This window comes from Lacerta agilis, chromosome 16 (assembly GCF_009819535.1).
Source record: "Lacerta agilis isolate rLacAgi1 chromosome 16, rLacAgi1.pri, whole genome shotgun sequence".
Classification (NCBI taxonomy): domain Eukaryota; kingdom Metazoa; phylum Chordata; class Lepidosauria; order Squamata; family Lacertidae; genus Lacerta; species Lacerta agilis.
Window position 1 is genome coordinate 8,508,367 of NC_046327.1, and position 13,399 is coordinate 8,521,765.

Genomic DNA, 13,399 nt, shown 5'->3' on the forward strand with positions numbered 1-13,399 from the left:
TAGGGCCTGGGGAGGAGTCTTGAGGGCAAGATAAAGCCACATTTTGACCCTGAGCCTAAGGTTCCCCATCCTTCATTTATTTGCATCAAAATGTAACCAACCAAGTTTGTTGCAATACAATTTTGGTATGTCTAAAGTAGGGACATCCAACTCCCAAGAGACTGCGATCTACTCACGGAATTAAAAACTGACAGTGATCTACCCCTTTTTTGGGGGGGGGGGTTTCAGGTCAAAGTTGTTGCACTTTATGACAGGGGAAGGGGGGGAAGTAGCTCACTGAAAGTTCGCTAAGGAAACAGTCAGCCTAGCAACAACAACTGCGTCTTCCGTTCTAGCGATCATGCGCCAATAGAGTATGGGGTGAGGGGGTGGGGCCAGATGCTCTTTTTGCAACTGCAAAGGAAAAGGAGCCCGTGTGCAACCGCCATCTACCAAAACCTCCCGGGGATCGACCAGTCCATCGCGATCGAGCAGTTGGACATCCCTGGTCTAAAGGCATGCATGAGGAACCCCTCATCGGTCATGTTTCACACTCTCCTAGAGTGTTTTCCCATGGGTGGAAAATGTCATTGAACTCTGATAATGTCTCTTTCTTGCCTGGATGGAGGATAGGTGGGTGGGTGGGTGTGGGTGGGTGTAGAAACGAGCCTAACATACAGAGGTAAAAAAATGTAAACGTATTGCCTCTGGCCCTTCCACCAATGCAGTTCTTGGAGATGTTGTTGCAATGACAGCTTTCAGGAAAATCACCCACACTAAAAATGGTTCTCCAACCCTGGTCCAATCATGCACCATATTCCTAGATGGTGTAGTGTCAGTGGTCAACACCACAATCCAATGCATGTTAACTCGGAACTATGTCTCAATGTGTCCAGTTATGCTTACTCCTGTGGAAGCTATGAATCAGGAATCCTGGGTTCCAATCTCACTGTGCTATGAATTTACTAGATGCCATTAGGAAACGACTGTTGTCTCAGTCTCATCCCGACCCTTTCTTGTCTGAGTAACCATAAGCCACTCTAGAAGTTCTTGGGCAGGAGAGATAAATATTATATAATTGTAATAAAAAAACAAAAACAAAATATGGGACCACAATAGTGACCTACCTTATAGCGTTGTAAGGATTATGTTTTAAAGTGGGAAGGATCACACTGCTACAATGTTGTAACGGTTATATATCAAGCAAATATGGTCAAGTCCACCCTCCTAACATACTGTGAAACCCTAATCAGATAAGTCAAGAATTCATAGAGGCGAAATTTCAAGGGCAATGTGAATCTTTCAAGAAGCTAAAGCAGCTCTACACATTACAATCAGCATTGGAAACATCAATTTTTCCTGCAGCAAATATGTAATGTACAGGTGTCATTCACATGTATGAATGTATCATTGAACACACATGTGCACACTTCCTGGAACCATGGCCCAATCAAGTTCCCCAGATGGGTATACACAGATGTTTACAGATGCTTGTACGTAACAGTATGACATCACAATACATATTTGCTGCACCAAGTGCCATTTTAATACCAGTATTTCCCAAAGCTATTGTAGCATGTAGAGTTCCACCAGCTCTGAATCATCTTCTACATGTTTACCCTTACAACTTCCAAACTATTCAGTGCTCTTTTTCCCTTTACTCAAAGAGCATCAAAGACTGAACTCTTAGTGCCCACATCTTTTCCCTCTTGCTGACAACAGATTAGACTCCACTTAAGGCTACCACTAAAATGATGGAGAAACCAGAAGACACTGCTCTATATCTAAAATGGCTGGTTCCTGTTGCAACCTTTTATGTCAATCATTAATTAACATTTTGAAGACAAGGGAAACCTTTGTTCAGAGATTCAGGAGCCTTGTCCTTTCAATTAAAGGTGCTAGAGATCACAGTGAACATCTCTGACACCTGGCAAATGGCCTCCAGAAAAATTAGGAAAGAAATAAAGAGCAAACTTGACATTCCTGATAAGATTAAATCAGAAACAGTATGGAATAATTAAAGGAAGAAAGTATATCACATATAAGACAGCAGCAGAGTGGGGGTAGATAATAAAGCCCACTTATTAAAAAACGCTAATAAAAGTATGAACAATCTGTGGATGTTTTCAAATAGGCCAAGACAGCTACGCATAATGTGTGCGTTGAAAGTTGAAACGACCTATAGATGTAGTTCATTTGAGAAATGGACTAAAGATTTACACTCAGGCTCTCAGGCAAGTTACCCATGTAGCAGAAGTTGCCCCCAGTTGCAGTCACAACACAGAGGCAGCTTAAAGTCCAAAATGGTTTGCTGCTACAGAAGATAAGACTTCAGTAATACAGTTCCAGACATTAATATAGACATACAGCTTGTAGGCTTTTCAGATATAGATACGGATATATACAAGTAGAAAGTACTGTTGCTCCAGCAATTCAAGACACTACACACACTCCAACTCATGGACAGACTCACTGACCAACTAACGAGCTGGCATGCCTTCATCACTTATATAGACAGCACTGGGCCATTCAAATAGCAACTGGCTTGGCTGACCATGCACCTGTTTGCTTATCTCATACATGGGGTGATTTGTATCCATGAAAGAAATTAACCCCTTCCTCCATGTGCAGTACCTCCAACAGGCTCTCCCAACTGCGCCCATTTAAGGAAAGTAAAAGAATCAGCTCATCAGGTTTCCAGTATAACATTTTTTAAACTGCTTGATTCATGGAAGGAAAGTAATGATCTATCCAGAAGTCAAGACTAAAACCATTTCAAGGCAAGGGCTGGTGGCAGCAGATTGGGGCAGCAACCAGACTCACTGTGGAGTGTTCCCACAACCCTAATGCAAAGTCTGGGGTAAATGTGAGGTATGGGGCACATTCCTGGTGCACACACACTTTGCCTTCTTTAGCATAAACCCAAATAACCAAGGGAATGCTTACTGAAAGAGACGAAATATTTTACCTTAAACCTATGAAACAAATATATCAAAATCACTAGTGGAAATTTGGATCGAAATCAATTTAAACTGACTTCTGTACTCAGCATACAAGGAGCCCAAATTACAAACCAGGCTAGTTTGAGGGAATTAGGTGAACTCATTAAGAGCTGTTTGGTCATTTGGGTCATTGTGAACTGGCCTGGTAACTATTACAGCCCATGCAAAAATAAACAGTGCCTTTGATCCCAAAAGGTAAAGTTGGTTAAAATGCACAAGGAATAATTACACCTCCATGGACTAACTTCCAATACGTTTCTAATTACAGTATCATGAGGCTACAGCTATGGGAGGAATAATAGGGGGAAATGTGGGGCAGAATAGTGTTATGTACTGAGTGAATAGGATCCAAAATGCAGCAGTCTGATTGGTCCTAGAACAATAGGATTGAGATTGCAGCAGTCTGATTGGTCCCAGAACAATAGGATTGAGATTGCAGCAGTCTGATTGGTCCGCAGGAGCCACCCAATCCAGCTCCAGGTGGAAGTGAATCCACATTCCGATTGGCATACAGGAGTATCCTGGAATTAGCCAATCACGTGGGGCCCATTGTGTAAATAGTGTATATAAAGCAAACATTTTGGGGGAACTGCATTCCTCACTACTATGAGCTGAATAAAGAGCATGAAAGTCACACTGGACTCCGAATATATTTCAAATAGCAAAACAGATGCTTCTAGATCCTTGACGTCACTGTCCAGAAAAAAACAACTAAGAGATAACTTGGCAACTGGCTGACATATCAAGAAGGTTAAGAACATAAGAATGCTCCTTCATAAAACCAAAGGCCCCATCTAGTCCAGCATACTATTTTCACAGTGTTCTCTCTGATGCCTAGGGTGGTTAAGTCAACTAAGCAAATGTGTAAGTATATATTGTTCTGACTCTTAAGTGATACAGGAACTTTTCTTGTGCAGTAAAGTGCCATGTACATTGACAGTACTACACAGATAACTGCATCAATATAGATCTATTTACACTCACGAAATCCGGTTCCCAACATTATTTGCCATTCTGCAAAAGACAGACTCAAGAAATAGCTAAGGAGAAGATAGAAACAAATTTGAATCTTAACATTTCGAGTTGACTGCAGCAAGGAACAGATTCAGACCTCTCTGAAGTCACATCTGAGTGTATTGACTATTTGTCATCAATCCACACGGAGGAAAGAATGGTGTGGTTTTTGGAGATGTTGCTGCAATGACAGCAAACATGGATGGAGGGTTGGTGTCGGCACCCAGCATCCTTAGATAGCTTCCAGGACCATAGGACAGTCCACTTCTGACTCTGGCCTTGAGTTGTCGGAGCCATCTTGCAAATTACTGGGGCTTTGCGGGAAATTAAAACGGTGGAATACAAATGCCAATTTTCATGACCCACAGTATGCCAGATTGGTCAACATCAGGGGTATATAGTGGTTAATTAGAATGTCATGAGACTTGCAACTGCTCCACAAATATCATGGTGGTGCTGCTCCACATCACCAGCAAGTAAGCCAACTCGCAGAAGAGCTGATACAGATCTACCAAAGAACACTTGCATAAGGGCCAGCACTTCTTAGATGTCCAAGCACTGCCAACAAAGGTCCTACAGGAGGGTAGAGTGGATATCTTTTTTTTTTAAAATCTCTTTGGCAAGCTCTTACGTAGTTGAACTCAGAACTACTTGGCATTATTTCATATCCTTGATACACCAGGCCCCTGGTGATGTTGCCTTTATGAGAATGCTTCCAATCTCTTACATTACGTGACGTGAAGGAACAACTGCTCCTGATACTGATACTTCTTAATACAGAGATGTTTGCATTTAATAATTCCCACAATTTGCTAAAAGAAATATTATTTCAGCTCCAAATTATACAAAAAAATAAGATGTTTTAAATCGCCATAGGGTCCTTTCTGCATTTACACTGACATTTCAAGAAAAGGAAACTAAATTATATATCTGGTCTAAATATCTACTACAAATCACTCCATATTTAGTCACTGTGAGCTTTCGAAGGGCTCCTCTTCAGGAGATTGCAATAACGTTGTTTTGCAAAGTGATTTATTTTTTTTAACTACAGGATTAAGAGCACCAACAGAAACATACAATTTTAGAGGAATCACAAAAACTCAGAAATATGATTAAAATGGCACCCATTAAATCTCTATGAAGCTTAATGATGTTCACTCAGCTTATATGGAAGGAAAAAATAAATATTTCAGGTAATAGCTGTGTTCCTAATATCCACAACTCTACACTCTCTTTTCGCTCACAAAGTGAATGGATTTCTGAAGTTGACTGGAATATTAGCTCAGCATTGCATGTGTCTAGTCTAATTTTTTTCCCCTCTGAGAAATGCTACTGGTTGAGCTGGCATTGAGACAGAAGGCTGTAAATTCCTATCTTCCATCAGTACTGTTGACCTTAGAGCAAACCCCACAACTGGCTACAGGCATTCAACATCCATCACTGCTCCTGAAACCTAATCTTTCAGGGAAGGACAGCTGCAGTGGACAACAGTTAAGCAGCTTTCAAAGATACATTCTGCCACTCGAACAATTTAAAATAAAAAAATGAAACCAATAAACTTCCATTTTAACTGCTGCCTTTAAAACAAAATTGTATGGTTTTCTTTTCATAGTTAATATTCATCTTCTGAAATTGTTAAAGTGAACATTCCAAGCCAAAAACACGAAACTGCCCTTTGAAACTGGACTTAATCAGAGCAAACATTTTAACATTGGGTTACAAAGCGCCCTGTGAAATGCCTTCAAATCCTGCTGATTTCTCTGCAATTTCTCCAGCCCCCCCCCCACCAACAAATCCACTGACAACATCTCCAGGTTAAGAAAGACGAGTATTTACGTAGCTCGTTCAAGAAGCAATAACAGATCCGAGCTAAATTGTAAGAAATAAGCAGTGACCAGACAATAATCAATATGCAAAAGAAATATGAAAAGCCTTGCACAAGCCTGGAGACCAGTTCTTTGCTTATCTCGGAAATCTTATTGTCATGGCACCCAGGCATCAGCTAGCGTGAGAAGCTTGTAGGTTTGACCATCTACAAAATCATATTATACACACCACTTACTGGATTTGAAACATGGTTCCAAGAACGTTGAAGAAAACAACCTGGGGATTACCACATTTTCTTGCTCTATTTCATACAATACATTCAATATATTATTTATGGAGGAAAAGTCCACCAAGCAACTTTAACCATGTGAGATGAGTGTTTTCTGGGTTGCTGTTTAAAGGGCATGTATTTTCATTGTTTGCAAACCAACATCATTTTCTATCCACCAAAACTCCTACATTGAAATATTCATTAGCAGTTTCAGTATAAAAACCCTAGGTATGCCTAACATAAGTGCAATACACACACACACACACACACACACATATGGTCTTATCTAAATAAAAAAGAATTGTCCTTTTAAAGCAAGAATATTATCATTTTTAATAAACTAATTAAAAAGTATTGTTCGTTTAGAGGGCTGTTGTAGTCTATAAGTACATGAACACATGCAATCTCTCAAGAAGGGATCTCAATAATTTTAATTTTAATAAATTGCTTCAAATTTTATCATGCAAGTGTCATATCCATGTGAGTGTAATTATTTAAAACCATGTTTTTCTTGCATAATTATACAGGTTGAGGCATACTTATGCTGTTGCACGCAAGACATGATATGAGAGATATGAGAACGTCTCGAATACCTTAAAAAAAAATGCAATACAACATGGGGCATTTAGCTACAAAGACAGTTTTGTAAGTTGCCTCGTTAAGTTGTGGGACCTTTTTCTTATAGGTTTCCAAGAAGGACTGAACAGAAATATCCCACCTTGCCTCAGAGCAGAGGTTGCATTAGATAAATCTGGATATAACATAGATTAACTTATATGTGGGCCTTTCATTAAACGCAACAAATTTTTTTTAAAAAAACAAACAAACAACAAATATAAAAAGTATTAAAAGCTGCTTCTTTAAGAAAAAGTGAGCAATAATCTTTTATTGCTTTATTTTCATACAAATATGGCTTTGTGGGGTTTTTCCCCCCTTGAACAGAATTTGCAACATTGTGCATTTACCAAAAAATATTTCTGATGTGCATGATTGATAATCTAATAAGAGATGCCAATGTTCAGTCACAGCTGAGTGACATTATCAGGGAGACAATGTGGTTCAGATGAATGTATCTTCCGCTAAGTCTGTGCTAGACGCAGAACTCCTATGAATGCACTGCAGCTTAAACAACAAGTGAGGCTTGTTGAAAAGGAATTTACAGGCAAAGAACTCTCAAGCAATCTTCTTCTACATCATCAGATTTCCTCAGTAGATGTGTTGTACAGGAGCTCTCAACGCAGCAGATCACAGAGAAAAATAATTCCTCCCCCTTTGCTCCCGCTTGGCAAATCACTAATAGTATATGAAAGAATATTCTAAGAACTGTTTTTTTCCTTTGGGCTCTCACTTGCTATTACATATCCATAAGCCGGTTCCTTGAAAACCTATCCCAAATAAATGAAGATAACAGCCACACACTCCCCAAACTACGGTACGTGAACTACCGAGTTTGCTTCCAGCTGTAAAGTGTGTTACATTTTAATACCAGAAGAATTAATAAAGACAACAGAGACAGTACAATACAGTATAACCTAGTCTCCTAATGCTCAAGAAATATTAGTAAAAATGTATAAAGTGTTGAATTACAAGTAAAGTCTAACAACTGAACCACCTATTATGCATGTCTAGACAGAATTACTCCTCAAAGCAACTCTATGGCAAATATATTACTATCCACTGTAAATGCACTCAAAAATCGTTAAAACCAGGCTCCCAAGAAACTGATCTCCCATACAATGGCTCACATTAGCACACCTAATTTTATACTAAAATTATCCAAACACAAGCAGAGCACAAGAGTTTGCTTTCATCACACCATCCTAAAACCTTCTGATTCAGCTTTGGTAAATCCTTTCAAAAACAGAATTGCCTCTTAGCTTGATAAATCACGTTCAATTTGAAAGGAATTCAATGTGCAAATGTTTCAGCTGTTCCTCGGCACATATTGTCTGCCTTGTCAATTTGAAAAACTGAATATATATTTTTTTAAAAAACTGAAAATCAACCATCAGGAATGCCATGGACGGTCGATTTCAAACCTCTGAGAACAATGTTCAGAAATAAATGGCACGTCTTCAGCCCATATCCTACAAGCGCTGACTAGATTTCAAGCACAGCTTTAGGATTCTGGCAACTGCACCCACATCAACCTGCACCCACATCATTTTCAGAGTAATCACCATCTTTCCTCCCCCCCCCCCCCCGCCACCTTTCTTATTTCAGTATTAGGTGAGCAGTGCCATTTCTAAACCTGATATACTGTAAGATCTTAGAGCTAACCCTCCCACTGCTAACTCTCCCACCCCAAACCCGGGTCCTTTTTATATCGGCTAATAGTGTTAAATTTGGAACTGAAGATGAAATGAACCCAGACGTCAAAAATCTCGAGATGACCACCTTTCAGACAGCAACGTCCCTCAACCGTAAAGGCATAAAGGGAAGCCTCAAATCTCCTTATAAGACTTGCCAGTGGGGAACAGGACAAAAATGAACACTAATTCCAACAACATTAGCCTGAACCTTTGGTAATAAATCATAGGTAAGTCTTTATGAAATCGGCACAAAAATGCCCTTCTAGCAAAAAAAAAAAAAGAGAGAGGAGAGTGTTCTGTACAATGGTATTTGCTGCGTAAGAGCAGTTTATACAGGCCCCTAGTGGCTTACCACTCACAGCAGCAGACAATGGGGTGATCCCTACTTTTTTGCTTGCGGAAGTTCTAGTGCCAGTGTGGGAACTGCAGGTGGTCTTTTAAAAGAAAATAGGAGAGTTCCTTGTGTTTCTAATCACAAAGTCAGAGCTATTGTCAAATACTTCACAGATTATTATTTAAAAAAAGAAAAGAAAAAGAAAATGTATCTACCCACACATAAACCATTGTCCTATTGCTGCTTGAGAATATTTGAGCTATATAAAAGCCACAATAGAATGTTTAACTAATGTCACTGTTACTCACCAAGTAGCAAAAATGTTGAGACAGATGAAAATGTATTTTTAAACACAACTTGCTTGAAATCTAAAACCTGCATTTCCCTTTTTAAGTGTCATTCCTACCAAAGCACAATGGATTTCTTAGTGCCATCTTAAAAGCAGAGACTGTCTGTTTCACTAAACCATGTACACAAACCATGTATCATTCTGAATTGAAAATACCTATAAATATCCTACCATACCTGCACAAGTATTATTATATGAAAAGGTATCTAATTATCTGTCTCCCTTCTCTTTGCAAGAGCTACAGAACCTAGTTCTGAAACATGCCTTCCAGGGAACAGAACACATCTGATGTTTATAGCAATTTACCAGAGCACAATTTGACAGCTGAACTTAAGGCACTGACCAGACTATCAATTTCACATTTGAAAAATACCGAAGCCGAAGCCATACAGTAGATCTCAGGAGAACTAATTTAAGGACATTTTGATGAAGCAAACCGTCAGTGTCCCTTAAAAGCAGACATATATGTGACTGATTAATATTCAGAGGATGAAATCTTTGATTTCTGTTGTTACTTTGTTGCAGTGTGTAATCCTTATTTCAAAATGAACAAAAACTCTTTTGGTAATAAAATTCTACCGTCAAAGAGAGGAGGGGAGGGGAGGCCCCCCCATATTTTTTTTTCTGTTTTTCATGTTGTGGGTATGCATATCACCGGGGTGAAAGAAAATGACAAAAAGGTCAGTATCATCTGTCACAATAGAACTTTTGACACTATTTTCCAAGCAAAAAAAATCACAGGAACCAACACAAAACATACCATGAAAACTCAATGCAACAACTCATCTCAGCCTTATAAGATTCTGAAGGAACAGAATATCTTGGTGCTGCACTCTGCTGGGGTGAACACTTCACATGAACCACGCCAGAAACATAATTTTTAGGCACCGTACAAATAAACTTGATGAGAAATGCACTTCCAAGTGGATTATAAAATATGCGAAACCCTGAAAGGACGAATGCTGGCTACACTGCCCTCTTCCAAAATAACCTGTGGAGAAACAGAACTAACACTATAGCGGAACAGGCGATTGAGGGAAAGGTTAAGTATAAAGGTTATATGACTTGTGGGGCAGCTAGTCGTTGAGGGCGGCTTGGGGAAGAGGGCAAAACAAACAAACAAAAACCTTCACAAGTATTAGAGAGTAACTCAGAAGGCTGGATGGAAGTATTGTGGAAAACACTGATCAAATAAGTTTCCCTCAAAAAAACAACAACATGGGAGTACTCTTGTAAACCTTGCCATGTCTCTGTCAAAAGTCCTTGTCTTGGCTGCTTTAAGGATGTTGTTGTTGCTGTTGTTATTATTGTTGTTGTTGTTATACATAATTCCTTTTTTAGCATATGCGTTTACTTAGGGACCCTATGAAGAAGAAAGAGGGGGTGTTATCTGGGCATCCGAGGGGTTGTTCCCAACCTCCCTCCCCCAACCCACCCCCCCGTCACACGCGCGCAGGCGGTTCCCCAATCCCAGCGCGCTTCGGACGGCATCTGCTCTCGCCTTTGATTTCTGTTCTTATCTTCCCACTGCGATAAACACCACTCAGGACAAACGAGCTAACTCGGCCATCATCATCATCATCAACAACAACAACAACAAGCCTTCCGTAGGCAGCACCGCACGCCTCCATCTCTCCCTCCCAAGCAAACGGACGGACCTCTCTCTCTCTCTCTCTTCCCCTGGACACCGATCCTCCTGGCACGCACCAGCCCAGCCTTCTTCCCACCCCACCGCCTTCAGATTCCCCTTATTGTCAGCTCTCCTGTCTTGAGATTAGACCCCGGGGCTACAGGAGAGGGGGGTTGAGAGAGAGAGAGAGAGAGAGAGAGAGAGAGAGAGAGAGAGAGAGAGAGAGAGAAGAGTAGCTGAGAAATGCACATGGCTGTCTCTCATGCACACATCATGCACGCGCGCGGACGAGCGCGCAAACACACACACACACACACACGATTCCCAAAGCAGGGGCTGGAAAAAAGAAATGGGTCAGCGGCAGCGGAGAGAATTACCTGGTCATACTGGCTCCCCTTCGGCTCCCCTCGCAGCAGCAGCAGCGCCGCCGCCGCCGCTGCCCCCGCCGCCAGCCAAGCCCTCCTTGCCGGGCGCTGCTTCTTGGCAGGGCTCCCCTTCCTCTCCTTTCGCCTTCCTTCCTCTTGCTGCTGCCGCCACGGCCACCTCTGCTCCTCTTTCCCCCGCCGCTGCTGCTGCTGCCGCCGCCGCTCGTCTCCCGGGAGGCCGATTTAATCCAAAGCCGTGCGAGCGGCTGCCAGCCGAGTCCCTCCTTCCCCTCCCGCGACGCCCCCAAGCTCCCCGGGGGGTCTCTCGCCGCCCTCTCACGGACCGTCCAAAGCGGGGAAGTGGATGGGAGTCCGAGGGGCCGGCGGCATCCAGGTAGCGGGCAAGCCGGCGGAACTCCCCGGGCTGCCGGGTCTCCCTGGCTGGCTTCTTGCTGCTGCTTGTCCGCTCTCCTCTTCTTCTTTTTCTTGCTGCTGCTGCTGTTGCTCCCGGGCTCTCTCTCTCTCTCTCTCTCTCTCTCTCTCTGCTCTCCGCTTCACCCTCCTCCTTTCTCCTCTTGCTCCCTCCTCCCTCCTCCCTCCCCCTCCCTTTTGCCCCTCTTAATTTAGTCCATTCTTTAGCTACAAATAGAAAAACCGGATCCACTCTCCTCCTCCTCCTCCTTCTCCAAGGAGGGAAAAAAAGAAGAAGAGGAAGAGGAAAATTTCCCCAAAGTGCAATGCAGACACAAAAAGGGCAAGTTGGAGATGGCTCGGATGTTGGAGAGGGATGGAAACAGAATAGGCGAGAGATTCCCCCCACCTTAAAAAAACCAAAAAACAGAAAGAGGAAAGGAGGGGGGGAAATAAAGACCCTTTTAGAGGACTCCTCTGGGAAGAGGCGATGGCTGCGCGCGCTTGCTGAGGGACCAAGTAGTAGGGATGCTCCCCTCCTCCTTTCCTCCCCCCTCTCTAGGTGATATTTATATAGAGAGAGGACATAATATATATTATTGCCAAATCCTCTTATGCTGTGCAGATCACAGGATTTGCGTGCGCCCCCCACACTCAGCTTGTTGCAGAGCCCGGCTGTTTTTAGGCGAGTGGGAAGTGGGAAGGAGAACGGCTGAGCCTCTCGCCCTGCGCGCCTGGCTGGACCACAGACGGACGGAGGACGCGAGCAGCGAGGAAGGCGCACACGCGCAACGCCGGAGCGCTCCGGGCAGCAACGGTGCGCTGTGTGGGGCGGGAATCGGGTGGAGGGGGGTGGGGGAGAGATTGGCAGCGACGGTGACGTCACTCCCCGTTATCTCGCTGTACCAGCCCAGAAAGGACCTCCCCCTTTCTCTCCCCCCCCCACCTCTTGCGTTGTGCCAAACACACACAGAGCTACACGCGCACGCCCCGCGTTTGCAAGAAGGCGAGAATCTTGTGCGCCCGTGTTTTCCCTCGGAGAAGCACGCACGCTTTCAAACGCGAGCGAGCGAAGCAGCCGGTTGGGTGCCTTCTAGTTTTGCACCCCGCCTTCTCTCCGCCCTCTTCTGTGAATTTTGCGAGAGCTCCTTTCCTCCTCCTCCTCCTCCTCCTCCTCCTCCTCGCAGCTGCCCTCACCTCTTTGAGGACACGCGGTGCAACCTACCAGACGTTTTTGAAAACTTCGTGCGCGAGGGAGAAATCGGGTGGGAGAGATGATAGTTCAGGTCAGGTGGTCCGTTTTCCTGGAGTTAAAGGCCGTTTTGGAGGAATCGTGTGGCTGCAGAACTAACCCTGCTTGCCTGGGAGTAAGCCCAGCGGAGTTCAGTAGGGGTTACTTTTGAGTAGACGTGACTAGGATTCTGTGTTGCAAATCGGTTCCCACCCCCCACCCCCAGAAAAGAAGGGTGTCAGATTGCTTTATATATCTGAGTAATAAAAGGAAGCCTGTTACTTCATTTGGATTATAAACCTTAAATTGTCAAGCAAATGAAACCTCAGTGTTGCATTCTTCAAGAAAGTTGCTGCCTTGGGGTCATTTACATTTGTACGTAATAATAATCATATTGGGTGGAAACATGGTGCTATTTATATAAACAACAGCATTTCTTATTGGTAGTTTAAGTTAAATAGCAGTAATTTGCTATTAATTACAATGTTCGGGTTGCTAAAAAGAAACCATGAGGTTTCTGAATGCACATACACACGCACACACACAAAAGCATCACAAATCCTTGTAAGAAAACAAACACACACTAACAGTGTGAACCACAAATGCAAAAGCCGTTTCACCACCAGGCCCTGCTACACCCCCACACTATTATGAAGTATATTCAAAAATAGATA

The 13,399-nt window shown here is 42.8% G+C and overlaps 1 protein-coding gene across 50 annotated transcripts in view; it reads right to left on the reverse strand.

Annotated features, from left to right (window-relative positions):
- Positions 1 to 13,399, reverse strand: part of PTPRD (protein tyrosine phosphatase receptor type D) — a 794,829-nt gene that overhangs the window by 382,772 nt on the left and 398,658 nt on the right. The window lies entirely within an intron of this gene.